Source organism: Agelaius tricolor, unplaced genomic scaffold (assembly GCF_023055355.1).
Source record: "Agelaius tricolor isolate 1412-34295 unplaced genomic scaffold, bAgeTri1.0.p SCAF_2, whole genome shotgun sequence".
NCBI lineage: Eukaryota > Metazoa > Chordata > Aves > Passeriformes > Icteridae > Agelaius > Agelaius tricolor.
Window position 1 is genome coordinate 89,084,065 of NW_027269262.1, and position 24,899 is coordinate 89,108,963.

General features: G+C 43.1%; 1 long non-coding RNA gene across 1 annotated transcript; it reads right to left on the reverse strand.

The window, feature by feature from the left end:
* Positions 1-582: 582 nt before the first annotated feature.
* On the reverse strand, positions 583-14,872 carry LOC139587476 (uncharacterized). Its single transcript, XR_011678408.1, has 2 exons — positions 8,514-14,872; positions 583-8,394 (listed from the first exon to the last, which is right to left on the reverse strand). It is a non-coding gene; the product is annotated as an uncharacterized lncRNA (long non-coding RNA).
* Positions 14,873-24,899: the final 10,027 nt, after the last annotated feature.

Here is a 24,899-nt window from a genome sequence, read left to right on the forward strand (position 1 = left end):
AATTTGAAGTATATCTCATCAGTGTGCACATCAATCTGCACCATTAAATACTGCATCCTTTAATTCCCTCCTTTAATTCCTTCTGCCTTTATGAACAATTCCCTTTGTAGCTGAAATGCCCGGTGAAGGTAGTGCAGCCTCTTTTTCAGCAGGAATATGGATGTTTGACTTTCTCAATTAGCTGAAAGTCCTTCAGCAGGGGGTTCCCTGAGGCACATAGCATTCCTTGGCTGGTGACCCTCATTCCCTGTGCTGCTTTACCCTGGCAGGAACAGCAAAGCGCAGACTTTCCACCAGGGTTTCTTCACTTTTCCCAAAACTTGCCAGTCTGACAGCTTGAAACATCATCTGCTTTTTTGGGGAGGGGAATAATCTGGATATTCCAAAGTGCTGTTCTCACCGCACAGAGCCCCAGATCAGTCTGTGCTGTGCTCCCCCTTCTCTCATGACTCTCCTGGATTGTGTTTGGTGGTGCCTGCATGCTGACAAGCTGCAATGCCTTGCTCTGGACCAGGGCAGACACCCTGACTGCAGTTAGCAGAGCTCCCACTTTCCATCACATTTATTAGGCTGCATCTTTTCGAAAGAGTTCCTCCAAAATAACTCAGGCAACTGCAATGCTCCAGCAGCACTGTACACAAAATATTCACTGTGAAAAATGTGCCAGCATCACCTTCACTGGATCAAAAGTCATGTCAGAGAAGATATCAAAGCATGAAAATCTGCTTGCATAAAAAAGCCAAAAGCCTGAAGCCATCCCAAGCACCTTCAAACGATGCGGGAGTCGCTCACAGAGCTGTGGATGGATCAAGGGATAGCACAATTTCCAGCCAAACTCCTTCAGCTGTTGCTGTCTTCTCCAGGAGCTGTTTTCAAACTGTGCAAACTTTAACTTTTCTTTGGGAAAAAGCCACTGCACAGTGTTGGAAATCCTGCTTGATTCTGTCTCTCAGTGCCTGTCAGGTATATGTTCCTTTATGTCAGCGAATCAGGAGCCATCCATCCCATCTGAGTCAGAGATAAAATCTGTGAGGGAACTTTTTCCTGCACAGGTTTTCAGGTGTGGGAGCAGCTGGGTTTGGGATGGGGTCATGGGGACACAGGCCTCCAGCTTAACACTGTGGCTCAGGTGTCACCTGGGCAGGAGGAGCCTGCAAGTCACTCAGTCTGATGGGGCTCTCATTTATCTGCAGAAACACCTGCCACACCACAAACCCTGAAAAAAACATTTTTTTTTTTCATTTTTCCCCTAGAGAATTCTCAATCTAACAGATAAGTTGAGCTTCAGGCATCTTTATTAAACTTTCCCTTGGAACCAATTTGATTCACTTCATGTGACATGGCACTGAAGGCTGGGGACTCCAGCAGTGGGACAGCCTCTCTCACCCTTCCTCCTGCAGGTTCTGCCCTCGTGGAATAGACCTGGAGGGCTGTGGATGAAGTGAGAACCAGTTTGCTACACAGTCCTGCACTTGATAACCAGCTTGAAAAAGAGGTCAATGAAACAGTTGTTTGTATTTTTGTCGCTGAATATTTGCATTCTGTCATTTCTCTTCCTTGGATATTAATGCAGGGGGATAATTTGTAGGAAAACCCTGGGGATCCTGATCACACAGGCACTCCAGATGCTTTGTGCACAGAGCTCAGTGCCTGTGCAGAAGTCTTCCAGTAGCTGGAGCAAAAAGCATCTTCTGCTGCTCCACAATAAGGAAAACATCCTGTGTGTCCTCCTTGCACTATTTATCTGTTCCCAGTAGGACTGTGAAGTAGCAGCCCTGTGCAAACACAAAGACTGAGACAGGGGGCACAACTAACTTGTGCCACTTCTGAGGGAGACAACTGTCACCAGTCCTGCCCATCTGTTATTGCCACTAAATCTTTTCCACCCACTAAGACATTTGAGTTTGTTTCACCCCCAAGAAAATCCCAGTGCTTCCAGGTCTGGAGAATGAGAACAAAAAAGCTAAATCTAATATTTCTACAAATTTGGTTCCTCAGTGCTGCTGGAAGGCAGAAAAGGTATTCACCACTGATATTACAAATGATTAGTGTTGGTGCATCATTTCTTGGGGATGTAGGTGCCTCTGTCACTGTGCCATGCACTCTTTCAGTCCTTTCCCATTGTCCTCTGAACCTCTACAAACCTTGACAGGTGCTTCTTTCACTGTTGCAAAGGACACGGATGAAGTAGCTTATGTACTCCTGAAATGGGGACTCGGTGTGTTTTTTCACAGTTTATCTTGCAGCCTGAAGGGCTCTGTCTCTGCACTTGCTGTTGGTTTCCCTGCCTTTGGTATTGCTCTGATACCTTTTGTATCTCTCCACCCTTATCTGTTTGTGCTGAGAGCTCCATTCTCTATTGTATCAGTTTATTTCCCTCTGTTTAAGCCTCATTATAGTCTAATTTCCTCTTATTACTCTAAACTGCCCATCTCTCTATTCTATGTTTTCAACATATTTTATCTCAGTATCAATCTACAACCATTCCTGTTATACCTGAGACTCTCTGAAAATTTCTTCAAATTTGTAAACTGAGGTTTTGTTAGCTCTGCCACCATTTTGCAATAGGCTTTTTTTAAAAAAAATAAGTTAAGCTGACAGTCATAATATACATTTGATAAATCTCATATAAAAGAATGTGGATTTTTGCACGTGTCAGTAATAGGAACAGGGTGCCTGATAGTCCCATTGCTGCTATCCTATCATCTATCCAGCACTGCTACTCTACAGGCAAAGACAAACTGCTGAGGAGAGTCACAATGTTGGAAAACCTAATTTTGGATTTCAGACCTTGAAGTCTAAATTCTATTTGATATTATAAATGAGATCTTATTATGTACCTTACAAATATACAAATTATGGCTGGTCATTAATGAAAACCAAACCTTTACTTAATCCATGAGTAGTTGGCTGAATGGTGATACCTGGATTTTGGGACATTTAATATTTATTATTTTTTCCATATGAATAAAGATGTTCCAGCAGTCCAATCTCAGACTGAGAACAGCAAAAAATAACTCTGTCATGAATAAAGCAAATATAAGCACTTCCCAAACAGCCTTGAATTTGGGATTACTCACTGAAAATTTTTAATAAGTGTGACTATGTTCAGAAATTTTAGGTCTGAACATATGCTTTCACAATTCATGCATGCACATTTAACATTTTTTTTTAAAAAGAACTTAATAAAAACACTTTCAGTGAGTAATTCTCCTAAAAAAAAACTCCTTATGGATGTCCATGTAGAGAAAAAAAAATTAATTGAAGAAAAATTTAGGAAGATAGGGGGAAGACATGTCTGCACAAGCAGAAATCATACTGCCTGGTTCCAGGACATTGTGGGGAAAAATCTTGACAGGATCTTTGTATTGATCTGATTAGGCAGTATATTTTTTGGGTCAACCTGTTATATTTTTTCCCTGTTTTCGAAAGCTTTCATTTAGATTTAAATGGGTGTTTTGTTCAACCTGAAAGAGATCATTTTGTTTGGAAGACTTTTTTTTTGTTTGTATGTTTTTAAAGAAAAAAGAAACCTAAAGCTATAAAAGCAAGGAAGTAGAAACAGCCCAGACTTGAGGTGATCTGGGACAGCTGCCTTCAGATCTCTGCTTGATCAGAGAAATTTAAAACCAGCTCCAAATGTGGATGATGGAGGAAATAATGCCAGTCAGTTCACTTTGGTGAGTGCCTCCTCCCTGGCTGATGTTCCTCCTCCTGGCTGTCTCCCAGTGGTGCTGAAGTCAGGAGCTGAGATGCAGAGAGCTGCACTCCAGAGGAGCCTGCAGGAGCCAGGTGGGAGGGAGCCCTCTGGGAATGGGAAAATGGGGATGCAGAGCCCTGTTCTGGCTGAGGCTGGGAGGTCAGCCAGAGAGGGGAGAGCATCAGGGATCCCACAGCAACTTCCACTGATTTTTCATGGCCCATTGTGGGGAAAGGCAAAATTCTTGTGAAAGCTGAAATAAAATATCACTGCTCCAGGTGAAACTAGCTCAGCTTTTGGCTTGTTCTGACTCACTGTATTCAGTTCAAATTTCTAAATGCTTTTGCATCAAATTGGAGCTGTTTCTGAAAATGCACATCCACCTTCAAACTTGTCTCTTCTGCTCCTGATCCCTCTCCCTCCATTCTGTGGTTATGTCTGGCTGTTTCCATGTTCTGTTTTGCCACTACCCTGTTGGCATTTTTTTCAGCAACCTCAAAAGAAAAAGGAGATAAAGATGGAGCCCTGTGGAGACACCCACCCTAATCCATGGCCAAGGCAGGGTACACATTCCCTGTGTGTAGCCCAGCCAAATGGGCTCAAACAGACCCCATCCTCCCCCACAGGGTAGGATAATCTGAACAAAAGGCTTGGATGCTGCTCAAGCACGTGGGGGAGGATATTTCCTTCCAGTTCTCCAAGCTGTGGGCCAGGTGGGAGCCAGGAGCCTGGGTTTGTGCTCCAACACACAAACAAGCACTGTGGGCACACTGGAGCTCTGCAGCCCAAAACCTGGGGGTGGCAGCTGCTCAATGGGCAGCACCTGCTGTGCTTCAGAGAAGGAGTGGGAGATCAATACCAGCCACCTGGAAGGGCAGTGCCTATTCTCTCTTTGGTTTCAGCCAAATATTGTCCCAATGTCCCTTGGTTTAGTCACTCTAAAGGAAGAGCCCCTGATCCTCCTGGTGGGTGATCTGCCTCTTCCCCTTCCCACATCTCTCTGAAGAGCAACAGGAGGGCTCGCTCTGCACCTCAGATCTCTGCAGATCAGTGGAGTGGGTGTGAAATCCTGTGAGGAGTTTTTGTTTCCCTTCAGTTCCCTCAGATCTCTGGATAATGAATGCAGCATTTACAAGCTGGTGGAATTAAGCAGCATTCAGTTTAATTAAGAGGTTGATTATTCAGGGAAGAAGAAATCAATGTGTCAATCAGGTATGTGGTCCAAAGCGTGGTGTGGGAGAAGATGAGCAAGGACCTACCTGCAGACAGCAAGGCAAGTATCCATGTGCTTCTTTGGGCAGCCTGACATGCCCACAGCCAGGCAGCACAGACCTCTGGAGTGACTTTTACAGCACTGTTTGTCGGCATTCAGGAGCTTCCTGCTCGGCCCCAAGTTAAGATTTACTATTCATATTACAATATCACTTAAGCATCCTGCATTGGCTCAGCTGGGAGTCACCTGGGCCATAAAGATGATCCCAGAGTAAACTTAGTAAAGTAAATTGAAAAGGTTAGGCTGAGTTTATCTCTTTCTTGTGTGCATTAAGGAAAGGAGGCTGTGGTATTTACCATCTTCGAGCTGAGCAGTTGTGACCTTGGAGGCATTTCAGGTTGACAAGAACAGGAAAATTCCATTTCCTGCTTGAGTCCAAATGGCAAGCAAAGCCCCAAAAGCTTATTGCCAAACACATATAGATTTTTTTCCATATTTATGGATGCCCAGGTCTCTTTTCTTAGTGACTGAGTGTGTGAGAATGCCTTAGGTAAGTTCTTTCTCTTTCCTGCACCTTACTTCCCCAGAAGGAAAATTGCTGATAATGGTGGAATTAGTAGAATGATTAATCAGCTACAGACAAATGGAAATACTAAATATGAAAATCTCAGGTGTAAACTTTTGGGGAGGCAGAGTCTCAGCATCTCTGTGGAAAACATCTGTATGATGGGATCCTAAGGCAGGACTAAATACTGGGGTATTTGAAATGAAGGTACATGTTCCCAGACTGCACCTCTCCTTTTTCCTGTCAGGATTTTACTGTTTTTCTCATCATTGTAAGTTCTCTTTTTTTTTTTTTTTTCTCTTCAAGCTCTTGTGCCTTTTGATTTTCCTTGATGGTTTTGTATGAGCTTTCAGTTTTCTGACAATCTGTTGTTTTTAGCCTCAGAGGTCAGGTTTTAGTCCCTGGCACATGCTTGAATTTTTTTAAGGTTTAAAGCTTATGAGAGCAGCCCTGATGCCACTGGTAGAAATACTCAAGTTCCCAAGTAAGGCATACATTTAAGAGCCTTGTTGAATAGATTTAAATCTGGTATAATGCTACAGAAGTAGGACAAGTTGTCTGGATTTATACCAGGTGTTTGGAAGCAGAATCAGGACTTAGTCTTAATTTATTTCATTAGAAGCACCTCTAACACCTTAATAGATAGGTGCTCTGTTGTATAAATGCAGTTAAGGAGGATTATTTGAGACTTCCTCTATACTGTATTTCTGAAGGTTTTCTGTCAGAAATTGCAGCTGTAGTAGGAGTTACAGAAAGCACTGTGTCCCCATGGTACATTACATGCTGCACTTCCCAGTGGCAGTAAATGTTCTGGCTTAATCAAAAAGATCACATTTCTTTCTATTACTACCTGCCCAGAGAAGCTGGAATAACTTCTGGCCAAGGAATACATTAGTTTAAGTCTTAGATTTCAAAATGAAATTACACTGAAGTCTTGCAGATATGATTCATATGTCCCCCATTACTTCCAATCTCTTCCTTTTTCTCCTTCTAACTTGAATTTGTGTGAGAACTGCAGTGCTGTGGTAGTGCTGGCACTGCTCAGGGGCTCAGCAGGGCAGGCAGAGCATCCAGGCATCCCTTTTCCTGACCCATCCCTCTGTGCCACCCCTCTTCCCATCAGAGATTGTTCAGCTCAGCCATTCCTGGGCATTGTTTGCTCAGCCAGAGCCACTCTTGCACTGCCTGCAAATCATCCTCAGGCAGGCACAGCTTTGGATTTAAATCACAATGCTCTGCTCTTTGCAAGGCTCCTGGAGAGAGATCTGGGGGCATTTCAGGCTCTCCCCAGCCCAGTGGCTGCAGGAGGATCTTTTGTCAGTTTTTTATTTCCCTGCTGGGATGTGTGAGTGCCCCAGTTTGGAGAGGTGGGATAGCACTGGTACCCACCCTCTGCACGCGCCTGTCCTGAAGATTTATGAAGTGATATTTTCAAGGAGTAAAGCATTGTTGAAGCCAGGTGCTGTGATCTCTTGATAACAAATGGGATAAACATTGGGTAGTTTAATATTTAAAGCACAGTCTTTGGAATTGGGACATCTGTGGCCTTTTCCATCTCTGCTAATGGCTTCCTGTCTGTCCCTGGACAAGACACATCCCGTCCCTGCCACTCCTCTCAGATTTCATATAATGTATCTATTTTTCTGTGACCCCTTCTGGTAAACAGTGCTGGTGGAAAGGCAGGTATAGCAGGTTCTGGGTGCTCATGAGACACTCAGGATCCTCTTTGGATGGAAGATTTTATCCTAGTCTGAATTTAGGGATGGAAAATTGCTCTTCCACCAGTCACCTTCAGTTTTATTTCTTTAGACTTTCTTGTTATTATCTGTTCCCAATATTACATCCACTGTGTGACTTAAGTGCCAGGAATTTAGAGTATCATTGTGTCATGGCTCTAGGAAACATCTGACAAAAGGCAGTGGGAGCTGTGTAAATGCAATACCCTGAGACAGAGAAGATGGCTGGGAATTGATAATTTATGCATCCCTTTTAAATTGATAAATTGATAAATTATGCATCCCTTTTAACCTCTGATTTGATGATTAGAAAACAAACACACATTCCTGTAGCTTAATCAATAAACCTTTTCACTTTTAAAGAGAAACCTGATGTTCACCTTTCTTCCCGTTTGGTGCATTTCCCTTTATTTCAGAGCTCAAGCATACATATAAATATAGCAAAGTTTCTGACCCTTTTGTATCATAGCAAAATATTCATAGAACAAAATTACTGCAGATGTACTCCAGAATGGTTTATCCAGGAGAGCAGTGTACATGGACCCAGTCAAACTGAGCAGTAGCCCAAACTCCAGCAATGAGAGTTTACTGTCTGACTCCTCCTAGTTTATACAATTCCTGGTTGTAGATCTTGAGATCTGTCACTTCTTTAGTGGAACACCCTACTTGTCCATGTGAAATGTCTTCTTCCAGCTATTTACTCATTTAAGTATTTCTGTTGTCCTGAGAGTACATCTTAGTCTGGTGTGCACTTATTTGGCTGAGCTCCAGTGGCACACTCTGCCCAGACATCTTTCATAAATCATGCCCAATTTACTCCCATGTATTCTTTGAAGGACCACAACACAGAGTACAGCATGTCCCTGGATTCTTGGTACCAGCTTCTGAGTCAACTGCAATGTGCATATTTTGTGCTGGAGGACCTTTTTTCTGCAGTACTTAATGTTCGGTGAGAGTTTAATCAAGAAACATGAGTAATTGGCATTAACATCCACTTCTGAGCAAGAGAACAGCTTTGATAGCATCTACACTCATTAGACATTTCGTTCCAAACACTGTTCATTCCAGTCAGCACTCTTCATATTGGCTTCTACTTTGTAAATACAGCACAGATTCTGCTGGGCACAGAAGGAGGCCTTGAGCAAACACTCTGTGGTTACACAGAAGGAAGAAGCTTTGACTGTTGAAAAGAAAAAAAGTGGAACGCAAGAGTTACTTTAAGAAAATTTCTAAGCAGTGTGCAACACAACAGAAAGACCTTCAATGACAGGACACAGGATTTATTTACTGGCTGCCTACCTGAAATGAGTAGGATTGGTTTTGCTCATGTTCTGGAGTGAATCACTGGAAAAGCTCAAGCTTCAACTTGGGAGGCCTGATGAAAGTTTGTTGGGCTGCACTTGTGGAACCAAAGCAATGATATGGAGTTAAGGAGCATCAGCCATGCCAGGAGTGAGATGGGAGGGAGCCAAACAGGTGTCCATGCTTTGCACTTGTTTGTGTGAAAATCCTGAACAGAAAATGGAGTGTGCCAGCAGGTCTGTACCACACCCCTTGTCCTCCTACCACTGGAATCAGGGCAGGTGAGAGACTTTTAATCACCTTACAGTCCCTGTTTACTTTTTAAATGCATCTTAAATACAGAAAGAGTTAATAGGCATTCATGAATAAGATTTCCTCTGTCCACTATGGAAATGAAGAACACACTGTAATGGTACAATGCCAAGGGGTAGAGTTTTGGTGTTGAATATTCTATACCATACACACATACATCCATGATGAGGGATGTGATTTCAGGAGGAAAGACCAGGGGCTGGAAGTGGGACGGGGACCATCCTCCCTGGCTCTCTAAAGGAAGAAGGTATTGGGGGCAGCCAAGTTCAGTTTCCCTGGTGGTTGTCAAAACCAGCAAAACAAAGTAATGCTGATTTTCAGGTAGCTTATAAAATAACAATGTTGTGTTACTGTGGTATCTAAAATGGCCCTAGGGCAGAAGTTAGGAAATATGTTCTGTGTCAATTCACCCCTACACTCTCTGATTAAATTTGCACCCAAATCAAGTAGTAAAAAGTCTCAAATTGTTTAATAAGTTGTCTTGACTAATAAGTTTTATTTATTTCTTTTTTTATTTATTTTTAAACCATTACCCTGAAAATGTGGAGCAGCAGGAGCCCTGAATTTTGTATCTGTCAGTAGAAGCAGTCTGGGTATCTTGCTCTGCTGTTCTATGATACTTTACACTTTCACAGCTTTAAGGCACTACTGAGGGAACGTGCCACCTATTATTTCAAGTAATGCTAACTAAGCTCATGTTGAGTGAAGCACAAAACCATCAATTTCTTTATATCAGTGTTTGAGAATAATGTGCCTATGCAAGGACTCTTGCATCCCAGTTGCCTGCTGTGACCATCTGACCTGAATTTTTACTCAGTGCTGCATCCTGCAGGGTGATCTGCAGTAGCCAAATCATTTCAGAGAGCTTTAGGCCCATGGCTTCCTAGGGGTGGTATAGCCAAGAGCCAGAAAATCTGAGCAGCCACTTCTCATTTAAGGAAGTGCTATTTGAGATCTGCCTCCCTAGATATTACCTAACAGTATCATATAGGACTAGCCTGTTTAGGTCTTCATCTGGCACACAGCACTGAAACCTATGAAACTTGGCTTTGATGATTTTGGCCAAATCAATTTGCCCTCAGCTAAACACAAAATTTGTCAGGATGAAGAATATAGTAGTTGAGTGCCCTGGGACAACAGTTTCTCAGTCACCTTTCCTTAGACAGAATATTTTTGGTCTTACCAGCCTTACATTCTTCATGCTTGTATCCCAGGAAAAAGGCTTAGGTAAAATCAGTTAATCTTTCTCTCTGCCTGGGCTCAAGGCTGATCTGGGAGACTGGTTCAGCATGAGAGCTCTTCCCCCACCACCCACAGGTGAACATGCTGCCAAATCTCACCTCTGACTCTCATTTGCTGCCCTCAAGTCATCCCATCTCATGCCACCTCAGGTGCCAAGAGGCATTTGTGGGATAACACTTGCAGTGCAGACCCTCTTGATGCTGTTTTCCTGTTGCCCAGTAGAAGCACTGAAGGAATTACAGCCCACTGGACAGATACTTATAGATGCTGAGGGCCACAGTCCCTTCTTTTGACCTGTTCCAAACATCACTTTTCTTCTGAAAAACTAGTAAAAGCCCAGCATTGGGCTGTTTACTGTTGCTGTCACTTCCTAGTAGCTGCAACAAAACATGGGTTGCTCCACCCAATAAATTTCCATTTCTCATCTCCTCTTTCCTTTGTTTCCTCCACTACTCCTGTGCTTTGTTTTCTTCTCTCTTAGAGAATCAGATGGGTCTTAGGCTGGAGTAACAACTGACTCTCAGGAGCAGTCCAAGAGTGTAGCTCTGATTCTTCCAGGACATGGAGGGAGAAGTCTGTCAAGGGGACAGAAAGCGAGGTAGTTGAGCAAAAGCAGAAGGATGATACAGTCCTGATGGACCAGAAGAATTAATGAGCTCAAGGAAAGAGTGTGAGGGCAGAAAAAGGGGTAAATGATAGAGATAAGAGCATAAATATGGGCAGGAAGAAAGAACACAAGGCCTTAAAGACAGAATTAGCATTATGATGAAAAGAGTTAAGTACTGTCAGTAAGAAGGTTCATAATCTGAATGGGAATGGATCAGAATTTTTAGCTGAAGCTCTGTGAATTTTAAGGAGAGGAGGAAAACAGGCAGCAGAGAGTTTGCAGCAATCCAGTCATCCACAAGGGACCTTGACTCAGCTCTTCAGACTCAGAAGCTCACTGCAACAAGGTGGGATGATCATGAGAACAGGCTTATTGGGAAATTCTTGAGGTTTTCTGGATGGAAAAAGCATAGAGAAACCTTTGCACAGCAGGCTTATATCACCACTGGCTTTGCTCCTCGCTGGAAATGCAAGACAAAGTGAAAATAAGTATTTATTTTCCTCCAGCTATCCTCAATCATTGAAATATTGAGTGAGTCTGTGAGTTTGGTTTAATCAATGCTGCTCTGGCCAAACTTGTCACTTAGAGACAAAAACGCAAGTATGCTGAAGAGAAAACAAGACCAGAAAAAACCCCAAAAACACTATTGACAATGACCTTTGAGCAAAAGTGGATTTTGTTTCTGTTACACTGGTATCTCTTAAACATCCTAGCACCAACTCCCAGCAGCAGAGTTCACAGTAAAGTGTTTGAATAAATGACTTGATTTGTCAGAAGTTCAGAGCACTTCCTTCCCATGAATGAAGTGGGAACATCAAGTACCAAGTTTCTTCCAAAACAAATTAATTAGTTGTGACACTTTTTCTGATCCCACGTCTTTGACATGTCTCCTGTGACATCTTGGACTTTTTGGCTTGGTTTCCTGGTAGAGAAACTGTCAGTGACCACAAGTTGGGTGTGTTCCAAGGGTTTTGTCACATGATCTGGGAACAAATGGCCTAAAACCATGCAGAATTTTCTTTTTTTTTTTTTTTTTTTTTGTGTGAGGGGAATAACCTTAAGAAAAATGAAATCCTCTGTTTACTCACGAGCTTATTCTAAGCAGAAAAAACAGAGAAGGATATCTGGTGTAGCTGAAACTAACTACAGTGCATCTTTCTGAGATTAAAGAGTGGCTTATACTAAAAAAAGATAGTCTTAAATATTTTGTGAAACCATACTGTCTGCTGATGCTTTCCCTGAGGGTCATGGTGGATATTGAACTCTGGCCATGTGACTCTGACAAAGCCAGCATAGGCTTTTTAAATTTTTTTTTTTTTTTAATGTTGAATAGCTCAATTTTGGCTGAAAGAACCAAATTTGAGAGATGGAGAAATACTGTTGACCAGCATGATAACCTTGTGTGGCAACAGACTCATGATAAATACTCCATAGATCCACAAGTTCAGTCTGATACATGGTCTGGACCAAAGGGTTCTCCTGCAGTGTGATGATTTATTGTATTGCCCAGCCAACAGGAGTGGCATTAAAATGAATTATACCAAACTCCTGGTTTGGAAATGGTCTAGGCCATTATGCTTTAAGTACAGATTTCTTAAAGGGCAGAAGGAACCTTGGAGAGGGAGAATGAATTGGAAACAAATTGTAATCATGACATTCTGCCCTCTCTCCTCTCCTCTCCTTGCCATTTTTGGCAATTAGACCATTATTTCTGCTTTCCTGTCAAGGACTGGTAGGATTTGAAAAAGGCTTTTCAGTCATTTGTCTTGTTGTGATTTGCAAAAAAGGAATAAAAGAGTTATTTATTCTTCCATAAGAAGCTTCCTGCACAGCTATGTCTGTGCTTCCTTTTTCCTGGTACATGTCCTTTGCTTGTTTTCTGATGAGGTTTCATAAAGTCAACATAAAAGATGCACCAGTGGGTTGCCTGGGCTAAATCCTTGATAATTTACAACTCTTCCATGATGTCACAAACCATGATGTCCTGTATGGTTCAACCAGGCTCTACGGTCACACATTTCTGTCTATTCATAATAATCACATTTCTGCATGTTCTGGTTCTTCCAGCTAACTTGTGTGTGAGAAGGTCTCCAGGTTGTCAAATTCGTTCTCAGGTTACTAGGGAAAGTAATTTTCTCTTATTTTCTCTTATTTTCTTTTAATCTATGCTAATTTTAACTACCCTACTGCTTATCTTGTGCACTGTCAGTTATGTAGCTACCACAGCTCCCGTATTTCTGGTGCAACTAGAAAAGTTTTCAGCACCATCGTAAAGATTCAGGGTGCATTCTCTGGTAATTGTTCATACTTTCATGATATCAGATAGGATGACTCCCAGAAAGACAGTCTGATTTTGGCTTATCCAAGACATCTAGTTAAGACAAGGCAATTTTGATCCCCTGCAGCCTATCTAACCCTGCAAAACCTGATTACTCAGACACAGAGCACACGTACAGGTCTGAGTGTCACTGTGTGGGTTCAGCAATCCACATCATTGCGTGGTTGCCATCAGCCCCCTCATCTCCCTTTCACCTTTATTTGGGAACTGAGCTCTTACAAGCACTCTGCATTTTGATCTCTCTGGCCTCTAGTAAAGTGTGCAATTCAGTATGATACCCAGATAGATCATGTGCTAGTCAAGGGTGAGTCTCCCTCAATCTTGGATGTGCAAAATTGCTTATTGAGTCTAAAGGTGGAGGAGACTCACATCTGTTTCCCCTGAATGCATACATGGTCAGCTTTGGATGCACCAATCAGATATCTAGGAAGGATGCTCAGGTCACCATGGCTATGATTTTGCATGAAGTCCTTAAAAGTGCATTCCTAGTTTTGGATTGTAATGCCTTAGTCACCTGCAAGGAATTAGATTTTATACGATCATAGCTTGGTTGCTTATTTTGACAGATGCCAAAAATATTGGTACAAGAACCCTTTTATGATAGCTCATATTGCAGTCTGCACCATTGGGTCTGCTTCCCACATGGTTCATGTAAACTTTTCAGTGTGCAATCCTTATGAAGAGATGATCAATTTGTGTAATTTAATAATTGCAAATAAAACCATTCTTCAGATTTTTCCAGTGTCATGAGCAGCTGCTGATGGATCTACAGGCATGGAGTATCTGTCCATGCCCTCCCAAGGCTCTCTTGGAACTGCTCAGTGATGTTAAGCACTTAGACAGCAGGGATTTTTTGGGAACAGTCCAGCTTGCTCTGGTATTAGGAACCATTTAGCAAATGGTGATAACTAGTTTAATTAGGATCAGATGCTGATGCCATTTGTGAAGATGATGCCGTATGGACACAACCCACTGTTCTTTGGCTCTGAAGCATCTTTCTCTGATTTTTGGAGTGCCATGAGATACAAGCACAAGCACACTGACAGCAATACACAGTAAATGGTTGGAGTATTCGGATATTTGTCATTCAACCAAGGTATTTCATCTACTCAGTTGTCAGATGCCATCAAGACCAGCAGTTTTATATTTCTTGAAAGGATTCATTCCTCAAATGACTGTCTCAAAGTAATCAATGTTCTGAAATTCTTGTCACTTACTGTGCAATTTACACGTTAGGTCTAATTTACACACTTTGAGTGCTCAGAAGATTGGTCTACAGTGATAGTATATGTCTACTCCTTGTCAGTCAATAGAGGGATTCTGACTAATTGCTGGTGTTTTTCTGCTGTTGTGGGTTATGCCTATATGTTCTCTGGAGCATGACTTCCATCTTCTGTCAGTTCAGGAAAAAATATCCTCACTTAATAAGTTGCTTTACAGGTCAAGAAAATCCTGTTTGTATTTTTTACATCCTACAACTTGCACAGTTTCCAGCTAAGCTGTGGAGCTCCCTGCCACAGGGATGACACAGATACTAAAAGTTTCTATGCTTTTTGGAAGATGTTAGACAAGGTAATGGGATCTGTTGTATTATCTCCTCTCCATCTAGCAATGGTGCTGAGGCCTGATAGAGATTGTTGTACTTATTTTGTCAGTCCTGGCTGAAGACATTTTGGGTCACACACTTGATCCAAAATATGCATATGACCATATTTCTGTCACTTCCACACATCATGGCTTGTGTTGAAGCACCAGTTGGATCAGTAGCTGTTTACTGCCAGAGCCTCACATCTGGCCACCACTAAAACTGACCATTCAGTGTGGTGGCAGAGAGAGAAAAGTAACAGAAATGCTGCTGACACCTCCAGGTAGATTCCTGATGTCCCCTGTTGACAATGACAACAGGATCAGGATTAACTATGACCCTACTATTTTCCTCTTTTTTTTTCCTCTGGTCAGGTTCATTCAGAGTGACCTGGATGTTTATCCCCTTACATTGTGCTTGTGGACATAACACCTGGCAGTTGCATTTATCTCACAGCTGGTTGATGGTTTCTTGTTTGGCAGCTGAGGGGCCTTCAGCTCTTGCAGATATTATTGTCAGTGCTGGTCCTGGTAAGAAGCCTTTATAGGTAACTGACAGCTTGCACATCCAGGCACATCTTTAGCTGTGATATTAGGTATTTAGCAGGATTTGTGGATTCATAGAATCTGACAGAGATAGCAGTGAAAAAGCATTTCTGCTGGGGTCCTGTTATAGAATAATATCTATGAAGAATATTCCATTTTCTATTCTCCACATGGCTGCTACAGGCAACTCCAGAGTCAAAAAGGGGCAGAGGTCTAAATTTTGCCTTGCTGCTGCATCTCTGATTAAAAATATTCTTTGATATACTGCAAATATGAAATCCCAAGAAATTCTTTCGTCTCTGTTTGCAATGGAGGAAGCACTAAGAGAATCTGTGCATAAGACTGAAACAGATCTGACTCCATGCAAACAGGTTTTTAACCAAGAATTCTTTCTTCTTTTAATAACCAACTGAGAGTATATCTATTGTGTGACTGAGTCAAAGCTCCATTGTTTCAGATATGTAAATGCCCTACTCTGGAGTTCTCCAGCACAGTTGTGAGAGAGTTTCACAAGCTCCACTTCCATCCCACATTTTTCCCAATGTTTTCCTCATCAAGAAGCAACAGAAAGAGAACAAAAATACCTTTAATCTGCTAGTTTCTCAAACATTCCTCCACAGGTCTGTGAACACAGAAGGAGAGATACTTCTAGAGATACAGCAGCTGAAACAACTCATAGTGCTTTTCAGAGTTGCTTTTTTGATTGTTATGTAGACACAGACACAGCCACAGTCTCTAAGTCTTAGCCAGTCTCATTTTTTGCTGCTGAGGTCCTTTCTGCAATGTGTCACTTGCTGCTGAAGGACTGATAGGAGCTGGTGGCATTTGGCTCTAGCTCTGAGATTTTGCTAGATGGGTTTTACTCTCTGAACAGGAACTCTTTCTCTCCACATTTAAATGTTTAGTTGAGGGAGGTTTGCTATTATAAAATTGGTATGCTGCAAGTACAACCAAGATCCAAGGAACAGAGCAGCCATCAATGAGCAGAAATCCATCTTCCTTCACGGAACATGGAGATACTGTGAGAGCACAATGTGGTTTAAAAGGATTGAGAGGAAACTGAGGCAATATAATATTAGATAAGAGTAGGGGTCTGCAAAAAATATTCCATAAAATCCCACATCCCAATTTCTAGAATCATTCTCCTTTTCCCAATCAGAGTTTCCAGGCTCACCAATATTCAGAACATGCGGTTTAATAAAAAAGCCCAGTGTTATCTATGTTTTGGTTTGTTTTTTGTTTGCTTGTAGGGTTTTTTGGTTGGTTGGGTTTTTTGTTGTTGTTGGTTTTTGTTTGGTTGATTGGTTGGTTTGTTTGTTTTTTATTTAGCTTTTTTTTTTCTTTTCTTTTCTTAAATAAGCAACCTGCAAGGGTTTTTAAATAACAAAACCAGTGCTTAGCCTCAGTCAGAGAGCAAAGCTCTCACTATGTTGCAAGTTGCTCAAATCTACAGGAAGATGAACTCTGCCCTAAGGAGGGACAACAGGTATGTGCTGAAGAAGGGGGAAGGGTTGGTTGCAGGGCAGGAGCAAATGATGTAAAGACAGGAAAGGGATGCTTTGATTTTTAAAATAAATCTGGGTTGGTTTAAACATTTTCAGGTGAACAGCACTAGCCCAGTATAATAAAACAGAAAACTGCAGTGCTTAACCCTGGAAGATGAGAGATGTACAAACCAAGTCTGTAGTGTGCACAGCAAGCAAGAAATGGCAATAACTTTCTAGCTAGGAGTCTGGGATGCTGCTGTCAAAAGCACTGATGACATTTGATGCAGCAAATGAGACTGGAAGGAAAATTCAGAGTCAACATTTGCCCTGGGGCTTCTGACAAGTAGATGTAAACTGATGGTCATCAGGATCCTCTGCCAGTGAAAGAACATGTCTCAGGACATGTTGAAATTGAGTTATCATTGGCTAAATTGAATTGCAAGGAATTTGTGTGTGTGTGTGTGTGTGTGTGTGTGTGTGTGCAGTCCTTTGAACTGGAACACCAGATACCCCGCAAGCAGAGAGGAATGAAAACCTGTGGGGTGCTGCTGTGCAAGCAGTGCCTGGTGTTTGGGAGCTGGGACCTATGATTTTCCTTACCAAGCTGAAGAGCTTGGTGTTAAAAGGCAAAACATGATCTAGTGAACATGGAGAGACATAAATACTAAGGAAAATTTCTGAGTGCTGTGAATAGAGGCTTAGGAAGGAACTGCCTCCACTTGCCCAAGTATTTGCTCCTGTTCCAAAACTGAGTTCCTGCAAGAGCTGTGAATTAGAGAAACAGGCAGCTGTGTCACTTCTCTTACAGAGCAGCCACTCAAAGTTCTCCAGACCCCAAACTGTACAAACTATTTAATTTCTAGTTCTAAAAAGCGTATTTAATCTTTGTTTTTATAAGGCTTTCAAATCTTGTTTCAGAGCTTTGTTAAACTAGGATTTATTGGTGATGCAACATCAGAAAACTGTCAAAGCTCCTTTATTTTTCTGAGCAACTGTTTAAGGGTAAAAGTCTGCAAAGGCAAGTGTCATTATTTTTGTGTCACTGTCTGTACATTAAATAGAAATTTTCAATCAGAGTTTGATCACATATATATATATACATACATACATACACACATGTGTATATTTACAGATTTATATATTTAAAATTTATATAATTTGAGAACCTCTTCCTCCACCAAATGAATGTTGTATTTACAAAAATGGATTTAGAACTGAATGAGAAAATATGACCTCTATTTTTCTTTTTATTTAGAGGAATACAAATTACTTCAATAGAAGTTTCCTTTGATTAAAGCTAGTGAGTGTACCAGAACAGCCTTTATGTATCAGGGTATAGAACAGCAAGCTGAAATCACCCAAACAAGTTTACTGTTCAGGCTAGGATTTAAAAGTCCTGAAAATCCTATTTTTGTAATTTTTATTTCCCTTTAACCCCTTGGCAATAGCTGGTAGGACTCCTGCCATAAGCACTAATGAATTTTGCATTGAATTCTGACTCTTGGCATTTAGGGCTTAATAAAATCTTCTTTTCCTTTATCTGGAAGATTCCTTTTCTGCTAATTGGTGTCAACATCAATCAAGATCAGAAGTGCAACAACACTAGTTTAAAGGCCTTTTGCTCATCTTCTTTATACCCCAAGTAATATGGAGCTGTAGTCAGCTTACACATAAAAGTGGCAATAAATATCCTTTCACTGTAAAATGCACAAAATCCTTAGAAAATTTGAAAAATGGTCCTGTTGCTGTAAATTAAAAACTGCTTTCAGAAGTCTGTCAGTTACACAGTGGCATTTTGAGTGAATGGGGCTGTGCTAAATACTTTGTGTAACTTTAGAAGAGTTTCCTCTAGACCTCCAAAACTGTGGATGACACTGGAGTTTTTCTTTAGAGGAAGATCCTCTGGAAGATGAGGGCTGGATCACAGCTCCATGAATGTACGTGCCTAATATCATAAGCACCTTTGGGGGAACTTTCATCGTTTATGCAAGTTAAATGCATCATTAATTAAAACCTGTGGCAGGGTAGGGTTGGAAGTATGGTTGCTAATGGGCAGCACCTTATTTCCATTAGAGGTGACTGCCCCCTTGCTCTGAGACAGGCTGGAGACTGTAGGAACCCAGGACATCCCTCTGGCTGTCCTGAGCAGCCAAGACCCCTGCCAGGGGGCTCAGAGACCCTGGCACAGAGCCCAGGATGCCTGTGGTTTTCACTATGACACGTGGAGCAAGTTACCAACCTTAGATGAAGATCTGCAAGCCACAACAGTTTAAGTAGAATGATAGTGAATTTATCACAGGGTGAAAAAGTAGATTTTGGGGTTTTTAGAATGGGGGTTCAGGGGGCAAGATGGAGGGATTTGGGCATGTCCAGCCTTTCTCTTTCTTCTTCTTGGTCTACATCTTCTGGGTGATGTTGGGACTTTTAGATTGGTTTAAAGTAGAAGCTCACTGTCTAACATAGGTGATAGGTATTGGAAAGTAATTGTAAACATTGTATACATAGTTTTTAGTATAAAGACATAACACTGCCCTGGGGGCAGGCAGAGTGCCTGGACTGTCTTGCTGAGTGGACCTCAGCTGGACAGGAGAAAATATTTTATAGATAAGATACAATAAACAACCTTGAGACCGAGAACTGAAGAGCTCTGACTCTTTCTTCAAGCGCCAGGCTGGGAAAGGAGACTTTCCAACTTTCCTCGGGGTCACTCTGACCAGCGAGAGATCCTGACAGGAGACCTTGGGTCCTACAGAATTTGGGGTTTGCCTAGGTCAGAAACAAGATCCAGGCAATCAAGGACTCTGGATAGGTGCCTGCAGATAATTCTTGGTGCTGCACCAAGTGTTGTGTGTGTTGGTGAGACAGTGGCTCCTGGGGCAGTCAGCTCCCCAATCCCTGCAGGAACTGGGAGAAAGTGCAGCAGTCCACCAAATTCAAGTTATGGGGTTGCAATGACTTCTCCTTCTGTCTGTTGGGAGATTTGGAATACTGTTATTTGCCTAGACAAGCCATGAAAGGATGATATCTAAACCAAAATGTAATAAGGTGTAATCCTTACAGAGGCAAGGGACCACAGCCTCTGTTCCCAGCAGTAACAGAGGGTAGGTGTGTGTGAGCACAAAGACCAAGCCAAGGACTGGAGGAATGACTGGGAAAGGTGGTTTCTGAGGAATGGCCTTTAGCAATGACCAAAACTTGTGTGGCAACCCCAGCTCAGGGTTCCCCACCTCCATCACTCCTAGTGTGAGTATGGAGTTGGAGGCACTTGGAGATCCCAATGCCTCTGTAGGGCCAGAAAGCTCCATTGATGAGTCTGGTTGTGTCCTCTGAGAGACAGTGTACTGATTAGGAAAATGTAAGTGAAGAAAAAAAAATTTCTACATAGAGAATCAAAGACACACAGTAAAAACTGTAATTATTTTCTTTAAAGCAAGGGTAAATTACATGCAGGATATTTCCTGCCTTTCCCGTGGATGAGCTGGGAAAAAGTACTTTCATACACAGAAGCAGTATGAGACTGAAGGCATTGCTGACAGAGGATCAGGCACAACAAACAGCAATTTCCAGTCCTCCCATGCATGCTGCCTTGTGGCTCACACTGCTGCACAGCCCGTTGAGCTGCAGCATTAGGGTGGCTTCATCTTGTTGCCCAGTGAAGCCTAAATGAAAAATGGGGAGCTTCATGGCACTTCCTTTGTTAGGTGCTGCAGTGCCCATCAAGTAAGAATATACAAAAGAAGGACAAGCATGTACATGGAATCATAGGATCATTTAGGTTGGAAAAGATCCTTAAGGTCATTGAGCCCAGCTGCTAACCCAGCATTGCCAAGGCCACCACTAAACCATGTCCCCAAGTGCCACATCTATATGTCTTTTAAATACCTCCAGGGATGGTGACTCCAGGCCTTCCATGAGTAGCCTATTCATTTGCTCGACAACCTATGGTGAGGAAAAGTTTCCTAATATCCAATCTAAACCACCCATGGCACAATTTGATGCCATTTCCTTCTGTCCTATCACTTGTTACTTATTAATAAAAAAAGAGGCTGATCCCATCTGGCCACCCTCTTCTGTCAGGGAGTTGTGGAGAGTGATAAGTTCTGCCCAGAGCATCCTTTTCTCCAGGCTAAACAGCCCCAGCTCCCTCCACTGCCCCTCAGTCTTGTACTCCAGACCCTCCACCAGCTTCATTGCCCTTCTCTGGACCTGCTCCAGCCCCTCAATGTCCTCCCTGAGCTGAGTGGCCCAAAACTGGGCAGAGCACTCAAGGTGTGGCTCACCAGTCCCAGCACAGAGGGACAATCACTGCCTTGGCCTTGCTGGCCACACTATTGCTGGCCATGATGCCCTTGGGCTTCTTGGTCCTCTTGCCCACCTGGGCACACACCAGCTCACCTTTGGCTGCTATCACCCAGCACTCCCAGGGCTTTTCCTGCTGGGAGCTTTCCTGCCACTTTTCCCCCAGCCTGGAGCACTGCAGGGGCTTCTTGGGACATGAGGGCAGGACCTGGCACTTGCCCTTTGTCTCTGTCCCTCTGTGAGCCTCTCAGGAACCCTGGGCCAGTCCCGAGTCAGCAGCGGGGAGACACTCTCTGTGTGTGCCCCGAGGGTGCTGAGGGCACCTGGGCTGGGGGGAGACACTCTCTGTGCCCCGAGGGTGCTGAGGGCACCTGGGCTGGGGGGAGACACTCTCTGTGCCCCGAGGGTGCTGAGGGCACCTGGGCTGACAGCAGGGAGACACTCTCTGTGCCCCGAGGGTGCTGAGGGCACCTGGGCTGACAGCAGGGAGACACTCTGTGTGCCCCGAGGGTGCTGAGGGCACCTGGGCTGGGGGGAGACACTCTCTGTGCCCTGAGGGTGCTGACGGCACCTGGGCTGGGCGCCTGTGCAGCACAAGAGACACCAGAGACATCGGTAGAAGAGAAAGGGCCGACTCTTAGCAGGGGTTAATCCAAGGGTTTATTAGGATCCCAAAGGAGCTCCTGCACCTCAGGGGCCTCCTGCCCAGAGCCCCGGGAGATGTGCCAAGGTCACATTTAAAGGGAGGTGGAAACCAAAGTAGAGAACATTTTACCAACCAATGAGTGACCCTAAGGGATGGGCACTGGGGGATGGACATTTAGGACAGCGTATGGGGCAAGGCTTGGGGGGCTGACCCCTGGCCTCTGGCTGATCACTCAACGACCTGGACTGAAGCTTCTGGATGGAGGGGATGGGATGCAGAGTGATTGACAGAGAGCCAGGGTGGGGGTTTGGGGATGATCTCATCCAGGGAGAGGGATAACACAGGTAAAGGGAGGGGGGTACAGTTTGGGATAAACCATTTGGGAAAAATATGGGGATACAAAACAAAACTACTTCAAAGTATTACAAAGTACAAAAACGCACTACAACAGGCCTTATTGAACCTCACGCAACTGGTCTCATTCCATCAATCCAGTCTTTCCAGATCCCTCTGCAGAGCCCTCCTAGCCTCTGACAGATTGATATTCCCACCCAACTTGCTGTTGTCAGCCCATTTACAGAGAGTACACTCTCTCCCCTCACCCAGATCATCAATGAAGATATTGAACAGGGGCCCAACACTGATCCCTGGGGGACCATCAGTGACCAGCTGGATGCAGCACCTCCACTCTCTGGGCCCAGCCACCCAGGCAGTTCTTGACTGAGAGCTAAGAGTTCACCTGTCCAGGTGTGGTGGTGTTCGCAGGGGTCTTAGGATGAGGGAAGAGACAAGGATCTGACTCCATGTTTCAGAAGGCTTGATTTATTATTTTATGATATATATTACATTAAAACTATACTAAAAGAATAGAAGAAAGGATTTCATCAGAAGGCTAGCTAAGAATAGAAAAGGAATGATAACAAAGGCTTGTGACTGACCGAGACAGTCTGGACAGCTGGACTGTGATTGGCCATTAATTAAAAACAACCACATGAAACCAATCACAGATGCACCTGTTGCATTCCACAGCAGCAGATAACCATTGTTTACATTTCGTTTCTGAGGCCTCTCAGCTTCTCAGGAGAAAAAAATCCTAAGGAAAGGATTTTTCAGAAAATATCATGGCTACATCCAGGCTATGGCTTTCTGACTTTTCCAGTCTGGAATGCCATTTTGACACTGCTTCATCACACAGTGCAGCACAAGGCTGTGTCTGGTCAATAGAGCAATGGCAAATCTCTCAGTGTCCTGCAGGCCATTGTGCATTTTGAGTAATAGCTGCCTGGGGAGCAGGTGAATGCCAGGCACAGGCTCTGTTTGCTGTAACTCACGTGAAGAGCTACGAACAGAAAGGCTGAATGTTGCGATGACAACACATCAATAAGCAAAGCCACTTTCTCCACATTTTGACATGAGTTGCCTGTCTTGGATACTGCACTATAATCAGTGCTTGCATCACCAGGAGGAAAATAAAGGCCAGTATGACCTTCTGGAGCAGTAGGACCTGTTTTCCTGGACTGATGAGAGAGTCATTAGTGTGAAAAGTTACTTGGGCTGTCAGTAACCTGCTCACTGTGTGATGCAGTGCCTTGGCTGAGCCACACCTCTGAGTTTAATTTATCCCTTTTGCACAGGGTGAGTTCTTTAGGGACTGTTGGAGTAAATGCAGGCATGATGGCTGGGCAGCCTGCAGCACTACAAGGACAGCACACAGACTTTGTGCAGAATCAAACACGAGCCCTTTGGGGTGGATCAGTGGGGTACAGGGGGAGAGAAATGGGAGGAGTGGTTTTGCTGGGATTTCCAGCATTCCTCCTGACCCACCTGGCTGTGTGTGCCCCTGGTACAGGGGAAGGAAGCAGCTACAAGAGCAGTGGGAATGATTGTGCATTAGAGGGACTCTCCTATCAGCAACAAAACAGACAATTTTGTCTCCATTCACCTTCTAGGCAGATCAGGGCTGTTCTTAATGCTGGGCTTAGCTGTTTCCCTCTTCATTTCACACATATTTCAAACAAACAGGGATGACAAAAGCATGCAATTTATTGCAACACACAGTGCTGGTAATTTTGCAGGATCTGAGGCCAGCTGAACAATATGCTGCTGACCTTAAATTGCTCATTCCCCTTTGCTGTTAAGTAAAAAAATAAATCAATGGGTAATTCATTTCTCTCACCATACCTCCTCTCCCTCCTCCATTTTTAAAGCCAGATATCAGTCCTTTTCATTTAGTCATGACAATTTATTTTTTTTCGAACAAAAAGAAAATCTTACTACCCAACCAATATGTTTAGTTTCTTTTATAGTGTTAATTAGGTGTGCTTAGTGCCTTTCTGAGAAAGGCAGGATGCTAACCTTAGAAACTCAGATAATCCTATTGTCAAATATATTTGTTTAATAAAATAGGTTTGTTTCCTTTTTCTTAGGAGACTTAGTTTAGAGGATTTAGCTTCTCCTCTAAAACCCAGACTAACCAGGAGATTGCTGGATCCCAGTGTATGTTGTGGGCCAATGATTGCAGAATTACCTGCTGCTATATCTTGTCTGAGCAATGTGTACAGCTGCAGCATAGCACAGATGCTTGAGAAGCTGGGAGAGATGTAAAACCATTTTAATCCTCTGTATTCTTACCTGAAGTTATTGAATAGCATGTTACTAGAACAAAATGGGGATGGCTCTTTTTTAATACACACAAAATATGAACAAGGTGGTCCTGGTGCTGTTGAACACATTCTTTGGTAGGTGCAACTTAATTTAGATTTGGAAGTATCTCAGAGCAACTAGCTCCTTCTTTCATTTATACATATACACTTTCTGAATTTGGGAGAGTTTGGATTGCAGTGCACCTTTAGCATTTCAAAGAAGTGAAATGACACATAGGGAAAGGGACTGGATAATAGCAAAAAGCCACATCATGTAAGTGTGCAGTTTCCCCTGAGCTAATGGATGCAGCATTCTTTGTGAATTTGTGTAGGCATGTCTGTTTAAATGTGTTTTCTTACAGCATCAGGACCACACTGAGCCTGGCAGCAGCTGTGAAGTGGGAGCCTGAGGTGTGTTTGTTTCCTTGCCTCTCATGCCCATGGCAGTGAGGCTGTTCCGTGTCCTGCCCAACTTGCTGTGCACAGGACAAAAGGAGCACAGGCAGGCAGGCACTTTATCTGAGCTGTCCATATGGGACCAGAGTTAGGATTTCCTACCAGCACAGAGAAACATCCTAATAGTAAGAAATAAGCCATAGGAATTAAATTATAAATGTATGTGCTGCCCTTAGGGGATATCAGTTTGTATCACAGAGTGTCCATAACCATTCCCCTTTGTG